At 42.9% G+C, this 22,174-nt stretch overlaps 1 long non-coding RNA gene across 2 annotated transcripts; it reads left to right on the forward strand.

Moving 5' to 3' along the window:
• Positions 1-10,631: 10,631 nt before the first annotated feature.
• LOC127772734 (uncharacterized) lies at positions 10,632-12,851 on the forward strand. 2 transcript variants are annotated; one of them, XR_008017460.1, is made up of 5 exons: positions 10,632-10,900; positions 11,025-11,344; positions 11,442-11,581; positions 11,686-11,863; positions 11,982-12,851. It is a non-coding gene; the product is annotated as an uncharacterized LOC127772734 (long non-coding RNA). The 2 variants fall into 2 exon arrangements; XR_008017459.1 differs by having other exon boundaries at positions 11,686-12,851.
• The last annotated feature ends 9,323 nt before the right edge of the window (positions 12,852-22,174 follow it).

Consider the following 22,174-nt stretch of genomic DNA (forward strand, 5'->3'; position numbering starts at 1 on the left):
CTGGGCCTTTAGCCTGCCAGTTAACTACAGCCCGAGATGTGCCTGTCAAACCACTCGATGGCGGTGATCAGATGTGTTACACATTCAGGAGACTTGACACAAAGTAGCTAACGATCTACATTGTCTCAAATATCTTTAACTCATACTCATGTTTAATATGCTCCTAACAAAAGGAACACACTAAACACTTTCATCCAAGCACATGATATCTCTAACATAAGGAGTTCTAAGTTCTAAGTCTTAGTTAGTATCATACAACATAGTACTTAGATATATATGGCCGACCGGCCAAATAGTTAGGTTCGCGGAAGCATTTTCTACCCAAAAGATCTTTCATGCAACTGACTAGGGTAGATCCTAGTAAGAACCATCAAGGAAGAACGAAACATCCCCTGTAAAATCATACATCTCAAGAGTGATCTCACCTGCAACCAAGTCTAAGCATACAACAAACCAACAATTCAAGCAGGAGTCAGTACAAATAAATTGTACCGGCAAGCACCAAGCAAGCCTAATACTCTACATGCATGGCATATTCAAAGTAAAGCTTACAATGGATATTTTTAGCATAAAGCATATTTTGTTTGAAAGACCATTTTCAAATTCAGATTTCCTTTCAATTAAATTTCAGCAAGCTTACACTTAGCAAATGGGCATCAAAGTAGGTGTTAATCACATATAACATAGCTCCTTATTGCCTTCCATGGCAGCAAGGACATAATCCACAAATCACACCACATTTTGAAGTTTAAATTCAGCTTTTGGAAGAATAAAACACAAGTTTATACTCATGACATATTCACACGCCGCTCATGACTACGAGCATGGCTAATCGATTAGTTTTAACTCTGCAGAGTACGTACACTTTACCCACATGATGCGAAATAATAATCATGCAAAAGCAGGTACGCGATACATAAGTACCCGATTTATAACTCACAACAAAGCCCTTCAAAAATTCATGATATAGCCTTACACCTACACGATACGTGTTCCTCCATCCTAGTCATACTAGAAATATGACCTAGAACCGTTAAGTGGCGGGCCCATGCCTTAAACTTAATGCCGTGGTGACGGACACGACGGGAACCCAGCACATGGCACTATACCGTTGTATTGGACACGCTTAGTCATCTAAACTACCACATCGGGGTAAATAGGAAGCTCCTCTGAATTATTCGAACTCATACACACTAGCCTACCAAGATGTAAGGCTAAACCATAAATAATTTACTAAGCTTGGGCTATCTCATACTAGCACAGGTGGTTGTACTGTATACGAAATGAACTGACATTGAGTGAAGTCCTTAGGTCGGTCTGGGCACACTCTCCCCCTATCAGCACACAACTAATCACCATATGTATACCACATGAGGCCCAAACCTAAAATCCACATTTTCCAATATTTTATTTAACAAATATCATATTTTATCATTTCTGTCAAGACCATAAATTAGATCATTTTATATACATAATTGAGCCCAAATGGTAAGTAAACCCAACACTAAGCATGACTAAGCATTTTCATAGACATGTGACCTCAAACATCAAACTTAATGTGACAAAATGAATTGTTCCTAAGGCTAGGAATAATGGTTAAGGTCTTTTGTGGAGTTTAGGTGATAATGCAAGTTAAGGAGTTGATCTAACAAATTTTACAAAGTTTTAATGGATTAGTGTACAATCGACATGCACATTTTGCAATTCTTTTCAAAAACCTCCAAATCATAGGTTCAATGTGATCAAAGAGGGGAGGTGGCTTGCCTTGCTCTACTACAAAGTAGGTCTCCTCGTGATTCAACTGCGAATCATCTAAACATACATATGCAAAATCAAAATTATAAACATACACATAAAAATCCAACATGCTCTAAAAAGAATGCTTTTCATAGATTAAGTGTGTTCTGTGTTAAATTGATTTTTAGTGAAAGAATTTTCATTTTTAACAGTTTTCATTCAAAACTTACAAATTTTTAAAGTGTCTTCATGTTAAATATAGACCTACATGCATTTCGGATTTTTGAGACATAAATCTTCATGATTTTGTTAAGTCTAACATTTTTATGATGCAGAGCATATAAATATGATTCCAACAAAATTTAGTTTGTAAATTTTAGAGTTAGAATGAATTTTCTACTAATTTCTAAAGTTTTACCATTTTTCAGTTGATGAGAAACTAGTTTTGCATTTTCTCTATTTTTCTCAAATCATTATCTCTCTCGGGTCCACCGGTCAGTGACTATACTTTTGCGCATAAGTCCCTGGTTCTCGGGAAATAGATCCAGCAGACCCTGAGCACGTGTTCCAGGATTTTATTCAAAACAGTACTTGAGTTTTAAGTTATTTACTCATTAGTACACGACCCCACATGTAAGTGTCTAAATGATTTTCTTAAACACCCTGGAAGTTTTAAAAGATTGCAAGGTTAGGCCCTTGCTCTTGACGGAGCAGAGGGGCAGCTCTCCCGCAAGCTTCCCCACATCGCCGGCGGCGAACGGCGGCTATTCAGTTCGAGCTCCCAAAACAAAAGGTGTAGAGGACAACCGTACGAACCTATCGGTAGCTTTCTTGCAAGATTTGGTGCTCTATAGCGGCTGTTAAGGTGTTAGAGGTGGCGGCTAGCTTTTTTGTATGGTAAGGACTCTAGGGACTTCTAGGAAGCTCACCAAGCAACGCGAGGTCTTGGCAACGGAGAGCTGGTCCGGCGGCGGCGCAGCGGCTTCGGTATCGTCGGCGATGCACCTTCGGGCTTGATCTGTTCAAAGCGATTTTAGATGGCACAAGATAGCTCTAGGCTTAAAAGAATGCGCCGAAGCTCACCAGAGAAGGAGGAAAAAGGAAAATGGCGTCGGCGGCCAGAGTTGCGGATGAAAAAGGGGATCTCCCGCTGAGGTCCAACTCAGATCGATTCCTTTGGGATTCTTGATCCACTACTAGAAAAACGATTTTTCATGGCGTTTGGAAAATATTTTTCATGGCGGCTAAGTGAAAAAACCGCCAACGCAGAAAATCGCGGGGGTCAGGGGTCACGGGCCGCCAGCGGAAATACATCTTCGCTAGCGATCGCCTTAAGCCGGCCGCCAACGAAGATATGGTATTTTCACTGGCGGCCCTCTTAACTTGACGCCAGCGAAAATCGGCATTTTCGCTGGCGTTAGGTTAAGAAAACCGCCAGCAAAAATAGCCTATTTTTGCTAGCAGAGTTGTTACCATTTTCGCTGGCGGATAATAGAGAGCGCAAGATAAAAAATCAAGCCATTAAGAAATCACCGCGCGCATCCACCTACCCATCCTTATCCTCTCTCCTCCTCCCTCCTCCCTCGTCCCTCCATATCTAGCCCTCTCTTCCTTCCTAGTCCCTCCAAATCCAACACCTCCTCCCTCAGATCCACAGGCGGCAGCACTCGCGGGCGATCGGAGAAGAGGGCGGCTGCGAGCTTGGGGCGTGGGCGGCGTGCTCGGGAGTGGGCGATAGCGCTCGGGTGCAGGCGACGCAGGAGAGTGCGGCGGCGAGCTCGGGGCGTGGGTGGCGAGGTCGGGCGTGGGTGGCGGCGCTTGGGCACGGGCGACGGAGGAGAGGACGGCGCGAGGTCAGGCGTAGGCGGCCCGGGGGGCGGCGCTCGGCGACAGGGAGGCGCGAGGCGCCGGATCCGGCGACAGGGATGCGCGAGGCGGCGGATCCGGCGACAGGGAGGCGCGAGGCGACATATCCACAGGTCTCTCTCCCCCACTCCTCACTCCTCCCCTTTCCCCGCCGCCACCACCCCCTCTCCCTCTCTCAAATCTAGCGTTGCGTGGCTTTGCAGCGGCGGTGGCGAGGCGGAGAAGGTGGAGGTCGCCGAGGCTCGGCAGCAGGGTCGTCGAGGCGGTGGAGGTCGCCGGGGCTCGGCAGCATTGCAGCAGCGTTGTCGAGGCGAAGGCGGTTGAGGCCGACGGGGCTCGGTAGTGGCGACGGTGATGGTGGATGGGACTTCAAGGACGACGACACCGGCGACGGCGGTTCTCTGTATTTGTGATGCTTGTAATATTTGTGAAGCATTGTATTTGGATTGATGCTTGGTGTTCAAATTTTTTGTTAAATATGTGGATATTTTTTATGCTTGAATGCTTGGGAGAATGGAAATTTTTAGCTGTAAATTGTTCATGTAAATTTATGTGTGGATGGAGTGCTGACGGAGGTAGACGGAGCAGTGTTTTTTTTAATATATTTTTGCTTTTCAAATTTCCGCCTCTTCGCTAGCGGCTAGGGCAGCTGCATGGTTTTGATTTTTGCTGGCGGTTGGTGGAAGACAACAGCCAGGAAAAATGGATCTTTGCTGGTGGCTGGCTTAAGACGACCGCCAGCGAAAATTCATTTTCGCTAGTGGTCGATAACTGCCAGCGAAGATCTTGATCTTCACTGGCCTTTGCTTTGTGGCGGCTCTAAATTCCACCGGCAAAAACCTAAAATGACCGCCACGAAAAATGGTTTTCGTAGTAGTGATCAATGGAGGTTGATGAAGCTCGTGGCGAAGTGGTTCAGCTTGTCGCAAACCGTGGTAAGCCGGGCGACGAGCAATGGTGATGCGGCGGTGTCCAAAGCGCGGCGGCGTCCCAAGTTGACGCGGTCGCGTTCCCAGAGATTGGCTGCACCAAATGAGGCCTTCTTGGTGGCATTAGAGAGGGTGTTGAGAGTAGACAAGGGCGAGAGAGAGAGAGAGAGAGTGATGGTCAGGTGGTCGGGTTATATATGGTGTTGCCGGCAGAGGAAAGGAGGAGGAGCGCGCGTTGCCGGCGTCCGTGCTCACGTGCGTGGCGTGAGTGTTCTGGCCGTGGGCCCGTGTGGAGAACGTTGTGAGGCTGACATAAGGTCCCACCATGCAGCCCTGGCCCACATGGCAGTGATTTGCGTGAGAGAGGGAAAAGAGATCTAGGTTTTTGACCAAGTCTGGGACTGTGGTGAAATTCCAACTTTGGGCTCGATTTAAAATTAGTTCCAGGCAGAATTTGGGTTAGTGACCAGTGGCAAAGTTGTAAAACAATGTTTACTCTACAGGTTGGATCAAGTCTTACAGCCTAGGAGTCCAAGGTCGAATTTTGGCAAGGTGTCAATGTGTGCTCCAGAGAATCTGTCAAAATCCTGTGTTTAGAGAGTTGCTTGGTCCATCTAATGACTTGATAAATCGAACTAAAATTTACATTTGTTTTCTAAGGTTAGTTAGAAGTTTACATAGATTTTCCCCAGATTTTTGAGTTGTTACAAATATTTTTCTTAAGCTCATTAGTTTTACTTAAGAATAAATATGCTCCAATAATGCATATGCAAAACATCTCAAAATGCAAAAGCAATTAAACATAAAATTTTTAGGCAAAAGTTTTATTCATTTTACTTCATCCACCATTTCCATGTTTTCCATACATCCAAACTTGTGGTATGTGACAGTTCGTTTACACCCTATTGACATTTTCTTTTTTTTATTTCATACAAATATTATTTTTAGTTCAAATTTATGATATGATAAATAATGACAACATTACACCCTATGTGTCAATTTTTTTAAAAGAAAAATTTATCTATAAGGAAGTAAGATTGGTATATATTCTCATTGTTTATTAATAAATGGATTTTATGGGACATGAGGCTTCGGTAAATTCATGGGCTTGTATGCTACAATATATTTCCATTATGTGATAGATAATTCATTTGGAAACGTTTTATATATAGTGTGTGAGGCTCTACGCAACCATTATGAATACGATTTGATGGGTAATTAAATATAACTGTACATGCAACATTTTTTTGGATTGTAATGTATTGTGAATGCTTCTTTGATTTAAATGTTTTCTATAATATTTATGGAAAGCTAGTTTTATGGGCTATCAACCCCAACATAAAACATGGTCCAAAATCTTCAAGAGATCTTGAATCCCTTTCAACTCACACAAGGATGAAACATTTTGAGCACTAGTACTTGACCAATTATATGCATGTGATATCCCTCTTAATAGTACGGCAACGTATTCTGTGCACTCAGGCACTTTGGTGCACTCGTGCACTCGCTTGATCTACACCCTCAAATCTCGATCTGAAGGATGTGATCGAAGAAAGACATTTTTGCATAAAACCCTTTGTGCTATGCTGCTCGTGGGGTGAAGTCTGGAAGGGAGAAGAAAGAATAAAACGAGGGGTTGTGTGTAGATCGAAAACCTCATCCGGTCCTCCATCTCCGCTCGGCGTCAATGGAGGCTCGAATCCGCCCGGCAAAACCACAGTCGACGGAGTGGAAAATCAAGTTTAAGCCTCCCGTTTTCCTTTTTCAATACTCCTCTCTAATCCTACCATTTAATTAATCTCTCTTTCTATCTCCTGGCTGTAGATTTCGTTGCATCGGCTGCAGCATAAGCGACTCCATTCATTGTACTCGCTAATTTCTTGTGCTCTTTGCCTTTTTGAGGTCCGTCGACGGCAGCAGCACTGATGGCGTAATCGCTAGCCATGCAAACTAGCTGATGCTACAAAGCACAAAGAGAGGCAAATTTTCAAAGCTGTAGTCGTTGATTTAAGATTGCTCGTGTATAAATTGTGTATATCTTGATGTATACACCTTAGATTGTCTTGTTTCTCCCATTGAGATGTGATTGCTCGAGTGTAGACTCTTGGCATTCGACATCATTGTCATTTTTGTTCCTTTTATATGTGGCTGATGCATGTCAACTAAACACAAAAGCTTTTGTTTTTGCCTCTGTGGAGCATGAGTTTCCTAGAGTATTTGAGCCGCAGCTGACGCCGCGTGGTGAGGGAGGACTCTGAGAAGATTTTTGAGCGCCGTCGTCACTTCGTCACCACACGGAGAAGAAGGATTGGGATGTTTTAGATCTGGGGAGAAGCCTGGAGCCCTGGACGGGAGAAGAAAGAACAAAACGAGGGGTCATGTGCTAACTTAGCAGCGTAGCGCGGGGGGTTTTATGAAAACATATCTTTCTTTGATCACACCCATCAGATTGTGAGTTGAGGTTCTAGATTAAGCGAGTGCATGAGTTCACAGGATACATTGTACGGCATCCTAAACTTAAATGTAAAAAGAAAAGTTATATCAGCAGGAATACATTCACACCATTTTCTTTCTTCACTTGGAGGGTTACCAACGTCAAGATCATTTGATCATGGGGAAAATCTCATCTTCTTGATCTTTAACATTTCATTTTCTATGTCTCAAATGATTGATACATGCAACATTGTTTCTGGAATGTAATGTATTGTGAATGCTTCTCTGATTTAAATATTTTCTATAAAATTTCTTATTAAATGTTAGGAATTGTGAGATCGAAACCAATCTCTCTGTATTTGTTTTAGCTAGCCTTTACTTGCTATGAATTAATTAGAATTAAATTACATAATGCTTTTTGTAAAGCCCACAATGCATATCCGATCCAACTACCATAAAATTTTAAAAAGAGACCCTAGAAAGTCTTTATGTTCCAACGACCAAATAAATTATTTTAATTTTTTTGCATTCTAGTATATATATTGTTTGTTCCTATTTAATACACCCTACGGCTAAAAAGTTAAGGCAAAGCTAAGCACATTGTGCCTTCTCCCACTCTGTATATGCATTATTCTTAACTCCCTGAGTTTGGTCTACGTACTATATATCTACCGACTTCTATTGCATTCCGTCACGCATATTTGCGCAAGAAAATATTTGGGTTCCAAAGTATAAAAAAGTTAATTACAATTTGTTCCAGAAGTAAATCTAATGGTTAAAAATAATTGGTCAAATATTTTTACTTTTTTTCTTTGAAATTTCTAAGGTTTTTTTTCTAATTTTTTAGACATGGTGACTTATGAGTGCTTTACATCATGTTTTTTTTTAATTATTCTTATTGATTGACATGTAACGGATAGGGGCTATGTTCAAGTGATGTATTTTATTTTTTTAATAACGACAAGTATGGTTAATATGGATCTTGAATAACAACAGTTAAAAAATTAAAATCATATATAACTTTTTAAATCATAATTATTTAGCTATCTAAATATTGGTTGGTTTTTATTATGTTGTTATTTAAAAATAGAAAAATTACAGAGGAGGAAATTGGACAGGAGAGGAGATATGTGTATGTACGTATGGCAAAGGGAGAGTTTGGGAGTTTTTGTTCTTTTAGATAGATCCAATTAATGGGTTGTTAATGCCAAAATTTGGTATGCCCGAAGTGATCATCGGCCTAGAGTCAGTATCGACTTCAGAGTCTTGGAATCGGCCGATGGGAGTTGTGAAATCGCCAGCAGTTGTGTTCTTGGTAAAGTCGGATCAATTAAAGGAAATTTATCTAGAGAGTCCGAATTCAAGGAGGATACGGCATGGCAAGTATATCTATTAATTAGGATAAGTTTGTTAGTTCCTTTTATCTTTAGGAAAGTGTGTTTAGTGTCCTTTATGGACTTTATGTTTTCCTTTTATCTTTAGGAGAGTTTCTTTCTTGTCCTACAAGGACTAGTATCTCCCCATGGGTATAAATATGTACCCCAGGGGTCATTATAAGATATCTCTCTCGATCAATATAACTACCCTCGGCGCATCGCCACCCTCTTTCCTAAGGTTTTTACTTATCATCCGGCAGAATTTGGCACCTGACGCGGGGCTGCATCGGTTCAGTTCGATCTCCGGCGAAGGGCTAAGTTCTACGTTCCGCCGCCGGCGCTGGCGAATCTATCGGCTATGTTGGTGTTGTTCAAGGCTGCATCGCTTCGATCTCTTGGATCGCTCTGGTTTGGTTGATATATTTGCCTACCTGATATCTCAATTCTATCTCTAATTGCATTGTGTTTAGAGACGCATCGGTTTAGCTGGGACTGTCTCAGTTAGGTCCGATCTTCTGTCTTAACCGATATATCTTTACAATCACAATGGTGTTCTAAATAGATTTTTTATATCCATCACATTAGACAGATCTATCGGCTCATCGGGTATTAGATTATCATATACAATCTCGTGCTGTATCGGTTAGGTTCGACCTACTAGATTGTTCTTGACAATATAAATCTTGTTAAGCCGATAGGTTCATGCTAGTGTTTTATCGGGGTGCTAGCTGATAAGTTGGATTTAGCCGATGACAACAAAGACTTTATTGATTTATCTAATATTGTGGATTTTATGACATCGGACCTCCAGCCGATGTATGCTTTAACCTTCGGATCAATACTTGTTCTATTATATCATATTGTTAGCCGATTAGTTTCTACTGGATTATATTGCTATAATATTGTTATTTATCATCATCAGTCGATCGCCTTTATATCATTATCTACATTGGACATATAGCCGATTGCTCAAAACCCTATCGCTATCAGCTAGTATTGGCATCGGCTGGAATTGCTCCATCGGCTTGTCAGCCGATCGGCTTATTGGTCTACTATTTGCATATCTTATCAGTTGCAGGGTCAAACTGACTGGCACGCCCGCATCTCGTTAACCTTTGGACCTGCACTGGAGCTAAACAGATCTGCCAGGCCAGTGTGTTTTTTTTTTCATCAACACGGGTTCATCGGTCTAAATTATCTTTATGTATACATAAATATAATCTTAACAAACAAAGTAATGTATTTCTTTTACCACTTAATTATTTTAATCTTATTAATTAATTCTTTGTGTTTTATATTATTCTAACATAAGCTACGTGTTGTTAATCGGGTGTTTAAAAATCTATATGATATCCCCTTAAAAATATGTCTCAAGTGACCAATTAATAGTTAGTCCAAAGCAATAATTTTTTTACTTGTTAAATATATATAGTTATGATTTGGGCCTTCAATTATATGACAAAATCTAATATAGTACGTGGATAAAAAATAGCTATAAGATTCAGATAAGATAGTTATCATATAATAATATGTTTGTGTCTAATACATCTATACTAGTTGCCCGCTTGCAATCCTACTGGTGAAATCATCCTCTTTCATCTCATCCATCCATCCACCATTTCATTTAATCTTATCCGTCCATATGCCATCTCATCTAATCTCATCCCACTCCACCGATGCCAATGATTTCGGCAACCCGGGCGCGATGACTCCCGCCATCCCCACGCGCGCGCTACTCACTCCCTCCGGCCGTCCCAGCACGATTACTCCGCCCCCGTGCTCCTCCTCACTCCTCCCCTCCTTGCTCTACGCCTCCTCGACGCTGACACCGCTGAGCGCGCCGCGCGCCCCCGTAGCTCCCTACACACTGCCTTCCCCACCTCCGCTGTGCCGCCCTCCCCATGACACCACTTCCCGCTCCGCCCCATGCGCCGGACGAGACCACGCCACGGCGCCGGCCCCCACGACCGCCGCCGCCGCCGTAGCAGCAGCGTCGGACTACGCGCACTACCCGAGGCTCTCGCCGGAGGACGTTCCCCCGCCTACCCCTCCACCCCACCACGCCGCGGCCGCCCTTCTCGGGCAATCCCTACGTCTCCTCCCCCGCCGGCGGCGTCGCACCCGCCTCCAAGAGTGCGTTCCTGCAGCCAAATCTGCCCTCCGTTGTTGCCAGGATTACTTGCGGTTTTTTTATAGCTGTTTCGGATTTCCATTTTTGCAGATACAATGGATACGGTGAAGAATGTTCTTGGCAAGATGGGGAAGAGGTTAGGAGAGGCGGCTCGCAAGACGGAGTCCCTCAACGCCCGGGACTACCCCCGACGGTTCCCCCTACTGCTGGGGCCACTGCGGCGCTCGACCAGGGACGCCGGACTAGCGCCGACGGGCCACTGTAGCACCGAGCCACCACCGCGGTCCCACGTTCTGCCTATTCGCGCGCGCTGGTCCGAGTTTGTCCCCGCCTGCACCAAGTTTGTCCAACGTTCCGCCAAACATTCTTCGAGATGCTTGGGAACTAGTGATTTGGGGACTACTTCAAGATGGAGGCATCTCACTCAGGTATTGAATCGTTCTAGATTCCCTGTTTATTCCCATTCTCATGCAATTGCGGCCGTGCTGTGCGAATCTAATGTTGCTTCTAATTTGGACTGGAATCATGGTTGGTTGGGTTGGCGAGTTGCAGATTTCAAGGCTGTTCAGTGAGGAAAACTGAGGGGTAGATCTGTTGATGATTTGGGGATATAATGGTGTAGCCCCTGATTTTTTGTTACAACATGACAGAAATTCAGTATTATTGGATGGATTCACGCAATGCGCTGCAATTTGTGCAGAAAAGGCAGTTTTTTTGTTGTGTATGATAGATCAAGTTTATTGGATCAGCTTCTCTTCGGAACTCCCCATTCGAGTTGTTGTGTTTTGGTATGTGGGAAGTATATACGCGATTTTGCTCCAAGTTTGTCTTCATAGAATTTATCTGCGCTGGCACACTTGATTCGGCACAAAGTAACTTTCTTGCTTTCCCATCCCCATTAGTCCTATTTTTATTTGTCAAATTTTTGCCCTGCTACCATTTTTGCTTTACTGACTCATGCATCCACAGGTCCACAACACTGTGCCTCCGCCGACACCGCAGCCAGATCGACCAGTCAAGCATCCACTGTGCCGATGTAATCCCCAGTCAAGCCAGATTGATGGGCAGATCCGATGCACCGGCCAGAAGAACGGGCTGCTCAGTTGTAGGTGAGTTAAACTTTGCCATCTTCCTTTGACTCCTCAATTACCTTCTTGGTTTGCTAGGTGCTCCATGAAATCCCGATTAGCAAATTTGTTGTTTTGTCTACCAGGATTGGTTTCGCCCAAAACTGAAGTGAAAAGAATTTGTTGGTGAAAAAAGAAGTTCAGAATCGCAGGTTATGTCTCTTGATTGCTAGACAAACTGATTAACTGTGCTTGCAAGGGTGTTTGTAGAAACGGCTTAACCACTATTTCTTCCCAATCCTGGTAACAAGCAACAGACACAAGGTAATAACCTTTGGTGCCAGATGCTGCATCACACTCCTGAGTGAGCAGCAAATGTTTGACAAAATGCTTCTTAGGTACTGTTACTACTCTTGCATGCTATTTGATTCTTTTTTTCCAGGCCCAGTTGGCAGCTAAACCAGTATTGTTTACAAGTCAAAGATATATATATTGCAGAGAAGATCTTTGGTATGTGTTTGGCCTTTTATGTTAAGCGATAAATGACATGCAAAACATAAATTTCAGGTTTGTCATTACTCAAATACCCATTGACTGTATGCGTTGTTTCAAGTTGCAGAACCATACCATTGTCCTTTACAGTATATCTAATCATACTTTTTTTTTGTCCATTCATACTCCATACAAACTATTCTCAATTCTCAACTACCAATGTCTTCATATGGATGATCTTCAGTTGATGATCTTGCTAATTTAAGTGTCGTGACATTATCAGGCTCTAAGGAAGGACATGGCGATCTGCGAGAGCAGCATTGATATTATCAAGGTAACAGCGGCCAGTGTAGTGCCGGTTAATCTTGTATGAATACAGTCTTTATATATGCACACTGCCGATGTAGTACTATGTCTCTATGCATGCTTGTAACAATGCCTAAAAGACCAGGGAGAGGCTATGCAGAGGGATTGGGGAATGGGGACTGCCAATTTTCTACATTGATAAGTTTAATGTTTCCCCTGGAAGGGATATGGCAGGGATATTCACAAAGTGCAGAATACGTGATTCAGTTGGAGAAAGGCAACACATGAGGAAGATGGTTTGCATAATAAATTATCTTAGGTTAAACTAATGTTTTTTTCTGATATGGTGTTTTGTACCCTCATAATCATCTAGCTGTTGTAATTCATCAAGTACCCATGTTAAAGTGGTTGTACCCTATAGCGACCTAGCAGGGTTTTACATTTTGTTCTGTGCAAAAGTTGGCATGGAGTAAGAAACAGGGTTATGTTTACAATTTTCAAATAAATTATTCCTTACCAAGGCATTCCCTTCAGTTTTGTTGCCCACATGGCACATAGGGAACAGTTAGAAATTGTAAGAAATTTTATACTGAACATGAGGAAATTGTATTTCTCTTAAGTTTGTCTGATGGGTATATTGCTCAATCAAAGGGGCTGATCAAAAAACCAAAATAGCAGTCACACTTTGATGCATGAATATTACTACCTTCGTTTTTAAATATATAATATTATTGACTTGTAGGACATGATGCTTGATTGATAATTTTTTTAAAAAGCTATGTATATTTGTGACTTGTTTCATTACCATTAAAGATACTTCAAGCGCAACCTATATTTTCCCTGAAAAGTATTTCATTGCAAGATTTGGGAGGATTTCGTTGGTACTAAATAGCAAAAAAAAAAAAAGCTATGCTATGTTATGTTATTCAAACATATAAAAGTGAAAGTATATTGATTATTTACATGTGCGTCCTATCTTTTGATTATATGCCACTGTGAATTTGATTTTCGAAAGAATGTAATTTTAATATAGGTCACGACGTGTATTGCACGTGCACAATTTTGAAAAAAGATTGCCTTAAAAAAGTCAATATTGTTCTATCTTTGTATATACATTGCCAATATCAATAGAAGAGAGAGGGAACCGAATGGATGGAGGGACCGATATATACATGTACACACTTCGTACGTACTTATAGAATGGAAAGGAGGGACGTGGCCCAAGTAGGTCTTTCAATTTTTTAATAACAAAAATAAATCTAATGGGTCCACCATGTTTAAAGGTAAATCAATGATTGTATTACGTGGTAATTTAGGAGCGTTTGTAAGAGTGCCACGTGATGGTTTATGAGTGTTTATAGGATGTTTAATGGAGTTTTATTATATAAGAGATATACGACTGGGCAATTAAAGCCTCCTGCACTACTGCAGAAAACACAACAACATTGCACGAGTTCACCCCAACCATTGACGGATCACGATAGGTGTGGCCGTCGTTGCGGAGCTTGCCATGGTTACGACACTACAGCTTTGACTTCACAAAACTCGGCCTTGACTCAACAGTGTCACATCCCTGTATATGGCTGCCACCACCAAAGCTTGCTGCATTTCACCATTGCTAAGTAATCTACCATCAAGGCGAGGTGCAATGCCACGTATACGAAACAACACAATGGACCATATAATATAATAAAGTTCAAACACGTTATTTTTCATAGTTTTACATTATATATAATATATACATGCTTTACAAATATTTGCGAAAATATATATTCCCCGTAGGTTGAGGCGTGCCACCGTACCGTCGGCGTGGCTCGATGGCGCATGGCCGACCTAAGGGGTGGTGGCATAGAACCAACGCATGTGACCGCGTCGCTCCCGCACGGCACCCGCATGCCATCGCGGCAATGCAACATGTAGGCAGTCGGTTCTGCATGACCAATCCGCTGGACCGAGTGGTTTCGCGCGACTGATTCGCGGGACCGCCCCTCCCGTCGGTTTCTTTCTTTTGAGTTGCACCGATGGCACGGCCCAAACCCGCAGGAATGTATATTTCCGCCAATATTTTAAAAACAACCCGAAATATTATGTGTATTTTTCATAATTAGCTGGAAGCTCTGACTTCACTTGCTCCACCGTCCCATAGCTGATGTTCTTTAAAAAAAAAGATAATTGGTCCATAGGCCATATCACTCTCGGCCCAATGCCTCTCCTGCCATATTTGCTCTTCTCCTGATCATTCGCCTGCGTGTTGGGCTAATTCGTTCTGGAAATATTCCTCCTGAGAAAGGGGTTAATGACTACCTATTGGCATATACGTACAACTTCTTTTTTCCAAATGCGCAAACACCTTTTCTACGCACACTATGTTTTTGTTTTTGTGAGTGCAAACTTTTTTTTCCTAAAACATAAAGGCTCATCACCCTATAAGTAAATTTGGGTCAGTATATTTTGAAATTTACGAAGTCACCACAAGTGCCTCAGTATCGATGGGTACATCGTGTACCACTGAAAAATAGTTAGCAATAAATACGAGCATATATATCAAATTTGTGACTTCAATTTGAGTGGGTAAGTTTCACCGGCAATCTAACTATTTTAGGGTGTGTTTAGTTCACGGTCAAGGTTGGATGGGATATGGCGATCCATATTTTACTGGATATGGCGATCTAATTTTTTGTTTGGTAGAGTGAATATGGCGATTCGGTTTTTTGTTTGGTTGTAGGGATGAAGATGGATTTGGTGATCCATTTTTTTTTTGGTTAAGAGGAGTAGGATGAATGAGTGGTTGCAATCACCTCATCATTAGAGGTGGTGAGTATACCCCTTCAAATTCACCAAACCCAAACATTATCAATCTACTGCAAAATAAAAAATCTAAAGAGAAATAAAAAAAATCACAAAGAAATAAAAGGGAAAAAGGAGAAAACAGAAAAAAGGAAAAAAATCACAAATCTTCTCGCCGCCTCGCTCCTCTTGCCGGCCGCCGCCCCGCTCCTCTCACCGGCCGCCGCCTCGCCTTCTCCAGATCCGGTCGCTTCTCTCGCCGCTCCGCCTCGTCGCTCGCCAACCGCCAGAACGCTCATCTCCTTCCCCACCTCTCGCCGCCCCGCCTCGTCTCCTTCCCCACCGGCCGCCACCCCGTCTCCTTCCCCACCGGCCACCGCGCCATCTCCTTTCCCACCGGCCGCCGCCCCGTTTCCCCCAGATCCACCCATCGTCGTCGTCTCCATCCCTACCGGTCATCGCCGTGGTGCACCGGCCGCTGCCGCTGTCGTGCACTTCCCGCTGCCGCCGCCGCCTCCACCTCTTCCCGCCGCCGCCGCCGTGTACCGGGCGCTGCCTCACTTGCGTCGTCGTCGAGGTCGCGCGGTGAGGGGTGACGCGACCCATGTTGGTCGCTCGCCCCGCTCGCCCGGGCGCCCAGGCGGTTGCATCCAGCCAAATCGGCCGGATCCCCCCATCCAGCATCTAAGAGGAATATTCCTCTTCGGGCCACCCTATCCCACCCCCGCCCACCAACCAAACATCCACTAAAAATGGGCCGCCATGTCCTATCCACCCAAATCCCTCCATTCAAACACACCCTTACCTATGCTCACTTCACCACCTAACTTAAAGGTGGAGGCACATCGATAGATCCGCGATAGTCTATTATAGCTAGCCAATCTTGTAGATTAATAAATAATTTATGCTTAGTAAGCTACACCTTGATAATTTCAAAAACATAATTAAAACAAATAAGATGAAATATGTGGCATTGTTGGATTGGATGCACTAAAGAATAAGTAAAAAAAGGAAGAAAGGAGTACAACTTAGGGCCTGTTTAAAGCACTTGGCAAGCTTTTTCACCCTATCACATCGAATGTTTGACACATACATAAAGTATTAAATAAAAAAACTAATTACATAGATTGCGTGTAAATTCGAGACAAATCTTTTAAGCCTAATTGCTCCATGACTTGACAATGTGGTGTTACAATAAGTATTTGCTAATGACGAATTAATTAAGCTTAATAAATTCGTCTCGCAGTTTACAAGCAGAATCTGTAATTTGTTTCGTTATTAAATAACATTTAATACTTCAAATGTGTGTCTGTATATCCAATGTGACACGGTAAAAATTTTCACTCTTAGATCTAAACACAGCCCTAGTGTTTGTAGACTCCATTACGTGTCCAAAACATGCATGTGTCTTCCATGTGACCAACAAAGATACATGACACTTGGCAGAGTTAACAAGCATGACGAGATACGTCATATGTCGCATCCTAACTTAAAAGGATGACCATGTTAGGTGACAAAGATAGGAAAGGATGAATTAATTAGTACTAGAAAATTTTGTTAGATGCCGTGCAGATCGAGGATACAGTACACATGATCGACTTGGACTGATGAGCAAGCAGGTGCATTTCTCTCGTGCGTCGTCTGTGCTTTGACACAGCGAACGACCAAGAGTTAAAATGGATTAAGTTAGACTGCATTGTCTCAATTAATTCCAAACGCGCCTTTCAGTATGAGAGATAACCTTTTCTGCTTTCCCGGTAGCATATACAGGTTGCTAGTTAAATTGAATTTCACCAGACTTTTTAGTTCTGAAAAAGTATATGGCTGATCGTGCCATCTCCGCGAAGAGAAGAATTTTACAAAATGCATGCCATCGCGATCATCCTCAGTCTTTACTCAAAGGAAGTTGAGACATGCTATTCACGAAAAATATATACTCATTTAATTTCGTTTCAAAATATACTAACCTAAAACTGAATAAGGCACATCCTATTATAACGAATCCGAAGAAAGACTTGCGTAGATTCATTGTACTAGAACATGTCTTCAAATCTAGGTTGTGATATTTTGGAATATAGAGAGGAGATCAATATACAATAATTAGCAACGAGGTTATATGGTAAAATAAGGGCATGGAAGGGTAAAATAGCAAAGTAAGTGTACATGTGTCGTCCCATGTACAGGTATGGCTAAGTCTGTGCCCATTGCGGTGCGTTTGTACCATCTTAGATATTCTTTTGTGCCAGGAAATTGTTTTAAACCCTCGAGGGAATATTGTCTTATTTTCTAAAAACCATCCAAATAGTTATGAAATTCTTTTGAAAAAAAAATAACAACAGTAATGCAATGTAAATCTCACTTCAGAAAATTTTAGGTTCAAATTCAACTCATATATTGAGATATAAGAAAAAGGACAACTTCGGCAGATCGATAATAGTGGTACTATTTATATTCGAATTTATCTCTTCTTTTTCAGTGTTTAGGTTGAATTTGAAATTGAATTTTGGTGGAGTTCTAGACGTCACTTACTCTACAAGTCTACATTGTCAAGAAAAAAAATATTTTTTTATAATTATTTGCATTGAATTTATAAAAAATAAAAGGTGTATGAGGGATATTCACTCTCCATTCCCTTTTATGCCTTAATTATTTATCGTACATTTCTCTTTTTACACGATTTGTATATAAACATGATATAGGTTGAATTTATCGATCATTTTCACCTCATATGTATTTTAAAGTTGTGTTCGTGAATATACGCTAAGGGATTCTGACGCTAAGGCCACGTGATGATGACGGAGTGACAATTGGACGAATGCAGCGACGGTGGTGGAAGGAGTGAAGGTCATTACGATGGTGGAGGGATGAACAATGATGGATCAAAGTAGTGTTTAGCAACGTTGCAAAATTATCTTATCTGCTGGGACCACCATTAATGACACCTTGCTGCCGTGCCATCGCATTGGCTGCCTAATTACGGTTGCTTAATTTCATCCAAATCGGATCCATCGCTCACATAGCTTGGGATTTGGGAACTGGAGTTGGGGCCAACATATGGTCATATGCCCATCCACATACAGTTGCAAACATATGCTCTCTGATTTCCTGCCTGGTACGCGTCTACAAGACAAGCTTGTGCGTGGGTACACAAAAACAAGATGCTGCTTACCATTGTACGGAACGGAGGTTTATGACAGGTAAACGTCGCGTGAGTGAGAGGACATGGAGCTAATCCCTGACGTTAACACATTTGATTACTACTCCATATTACTTTTACTGTTTTAAAATATAAAGCTTGTAAGTTTTCTAAGGTAGCTTTAAAATAAAGTTTTGAATATCAATATATTTACTCCCTCCGTTTCAAAATGTTTGACACCGTTGACTTTTTAGTATGTGTTTGACCATTCGTCTTATTCAAAAAATTTAAGTAATTATTTATTCTTTTCATATTATTTAATTCATTGTTAAATATACTTTCATATACACATCTAGTTTTACATATTTAACAAATTTTTTTTAATAAGACGAACGGTAAAACATGTGCTAAAAAGTCAACGGTGTCAAATATTTTGAAACGGAGGGAGTATTTTACTATGAACGTCTATAAATTTGGTATGACATGAAAAGTACATTTAAATATGAATGTAACAATGTCACATGGCGCTACACATATAAATTATTGAGTAAAGTGCACAGCCAGTCCTTAAAATTGGAGTAATGTGTCACTTAGGTCCATGATCTTAAAAAATCAACATTAGGGTCCACGATCTTGTTTAAATGACTCATTGAGGTCCTGGACCTCTGATCGGGTTGACTGGCTTACGTGGCCATCCAAAGTGGCAGAATATTCCCCCCAACCGGCCCACCCCCCCGCCCGGCGGCCGCCCACATTTTGGCTTTCCCCGCTTCCAATCCAACCCTTATCCCCCAAATCTTCTTCTTCTACCCACGAGCCCAGCTGCCCCCCCCCCCCCCCAGTGGAAGCCCTCACCTACTCACATAGCTAGGAGTACTCCGAGAGAGGGCGGCGACAACAACGCTGGCGCCACAGATGACGCCGAGTCGGGGTTCGTTTACCCGAACAGAGTGGATGTCTGGAGGAAAATGACCTTGCCGCCGCCGATGCTGCCACCGAGGCTGTGCTTAGTGAGACCATCGTCCGTTGTACACCTCCTATTCCATCGCTGCTGTCCTATGAGCAGTCCCTGGCCTTGTGGCACTCCTCACTGCACATGTAACACGCACGTTCGCCTCCTCCACCGCTGTACCTGCCGTTGCCTCCGTAGCCACGGTCCCCGCCATCACTGGGACGGGATCCACCGGTGAGTGGCCTTAGTGCAGCTGTCATCTCCGGATCCGACGGATAAATCGATTATGTTGCCGTCGTTGATGCTCTGGTAGCCGTCGAACTTGAGGGAGGATTGGCGAACGAAGAGGTCCTCGCTGCCATCTTCCAGGGTGATGAAGTCGAACCCCTTGGTGGTGTCGAACCACTTCACCATCCCCTTCACCTCTTCGATGCCATCTCGCCATCGCCGCTGCAAAGCTGAACCCTCCAAAACACTAGAAGCCGCCTGCCGCCCCACTCTGCTAGCCAGCCAACGCCGCTGCCCTGCTCACCCTTCCCACTCCCTTTTGCCTAGGGCGACCTCGACTCGCCCAGTTCCGGGTCCTCGAGATGGCCCGCCCAATGCTTGCCGGGCCTGCCGTGGCTAGGGGTGGAAACGAGCCAAGCCGAGCCAAGCTCGGCTTGGCTCGTGAATGGCAAAGAACAGGCTTGGATTGGCTTGGCTTGATTAACTAAACAAACTAAAATAGCAGCTTGGCTCGGCTTGTTTCAAAGCTCAAGCCAGCTCAAGCCGGCTTGTGATGCTAGCAGTAAGTAAACACTACAACAACAAAGCAATCAATTTTCAACAAGTAAACGTCAAGTATGCATCAGGATCAAACTCCTACAGGTCATGTAGGCCTCAAATAATGCAAATTGCAATGCAGTAGCAAGAACAACTAAAAAAGAGTGAAGTATAGCACTAACAGTAACACAGAGTCACAGATACATTATACATACACTACTGGTATGACAATTTTGATTTATTTGCCTTAATCTTTCTGTCATCAATTCATCACGCACATACTACACGTACTATTGCTCCACAATCACAAGACCAATAGACCACAAGTGCACATACCACAACATGCTATTGCTACATGCATAAGAAAAATAAGAAAACACATCCCAAAACCTCTTCATCCTGGGCTCGTCGCAGCGAAAACTGCCGTCGGTGGGTTGGTGTCTCGACAAGGTGATGAACAACATCGAGTCAGGGAAGGTCGGCGCAGGGAGCGTCGAGCGGTGCTGGGGAGGAAAGCATAGGGGAGGGAGGCGGCGCAGGGAGCCTCACACGGTCGCGCCCTAGGCCTCGAGCGGTGTCGCCTGTCGCGCGCGCGCGTTGAAAGGCGGTGGACTCGGTGTGACGGGCTGGCGGCGTGAGAAGGGGTCTAGGGAAGGAAATGACGAGGGAGTGGGAGAGGAACGGTGAGGTTATGGTTTTTCATGGGCCAAATCAACTATTAATGGGCCAGGCCATTTTTTTGCACAAGCTCAACAAGCTTCACGAGCGGCTTGCGAGCAGCTTGGGCTCAGCTCGATTTAGAAGCGAGCCATGGAGGCAGCTCGAGCTCGGCTCGTTTAGTTTTCAAGCCGAGCCAAGCTTTACGAGCTCAAGCCAAGCCCGAGCCAAGCTCACGAGCCCGAGCTTTTTATCCACCCCTAGCCATGGCCACCATAAGCGACGGTGAGAAGGGCTTACAGCCGTCCCCCACCCTTCTCCCTGCCGGTCGCCGCCCTACTCCCTCTTTGCGCACGCTTGCTGACCTGCCGCCATACCCACCTTCCTCCTGGTCGTCGTCACTACTGCGGATGCGTCTCTACTACCAAAATAAGGGAGAAGGGTTGGATCGGAAAAGGGAGGAACCAAAATGCGGGTGGGCCAGGGGGGAGGGGCAATATGCTGCCACTTTGGATGGAATGAGTACTTAAACAAAATCGTAGACCCTAATATCGATTTTTCAAGATCATAAATTTAAGTGACACCTCACTTCAACTTTAAGGACCGGCCATATACTTTACTCTAAATTATTTTTTACTATACTACAAATGCGCATATGCACTCACATTAGTGCACACAACATCAACCCCCCTCCCCCCCCTACACACACATACCTGCGAACACACCTTTTAATACACGGTTAAAGAAACAGAAACCAACAATACATTCTTAATACATTGTTTGATCTTACTAAATTTCTATAAAAACAGCGTATTCTTGATTTCATAAGATTCGTATTAAAAGTCCACTTATATATGTATACTATGGTCTGGTTTAATTCCCAACTTTTTCTTCAAACTTTTAACTTTTCCATCACATCAAAACTTTCCTACACACATAAACTTTTAACTTTTCCGTCACATCGTTTCAATTTCAACCAAATTTCCAATTTTGACGTGAACTAAACACAGCCAACTTTTCCGTCACATCGTTTCAATTTTAACCAAATTTCCAATTTTGACGTAAACTTAAACACAGCCAATTTTAATACTAAATCACCCGTTCTACAGTACTTCTGACCGTCCTCTCTGCTACACGTTGCCTGCTGTATTGATTATCTCCTCTGGAATTTTAAGGAATTTGATTATCTCAATTTTCAAACTGAGGAATTTTAAGGAATTTTGTGAAACTAATTTAATTATGTAGACTGAGAGCACACATATATATTTAATATTAAATCTAGGGAACATGATATATACTGGTAAATATTTGTTATAGTAACCTATAAATGTTTGTTCACACCAGCTAATATATCATTTCAATAAAGTAGGAACATGTATTAATCTATAAAAAAACCCCAAAAATAGTGGTGAGTAGTGAATGTGTCACCACCCAGTACCCACCATCACTGCCATGTGGGTCTTCCAAACAATAAGGTACATGGAAGTTTGCCTCTTCTCCAACCTCAAGCCATCGAAACAGAGAAAATTTCTTTGGAAGC

Source organism: Oryza glaberrima, chromosome 5 (genome assembly GCF_000147395.1).
Source record: "Oryza glaberrima chromosome 5, OglaRS2, whole genome shotgun sequence".
Taxonomy (NCBI): Eukaryota; Viridiplantae; Streptophyta; class Magnoliopsida; order Poales; family Poaceae; genus Oryza; species Oryza glaberrima.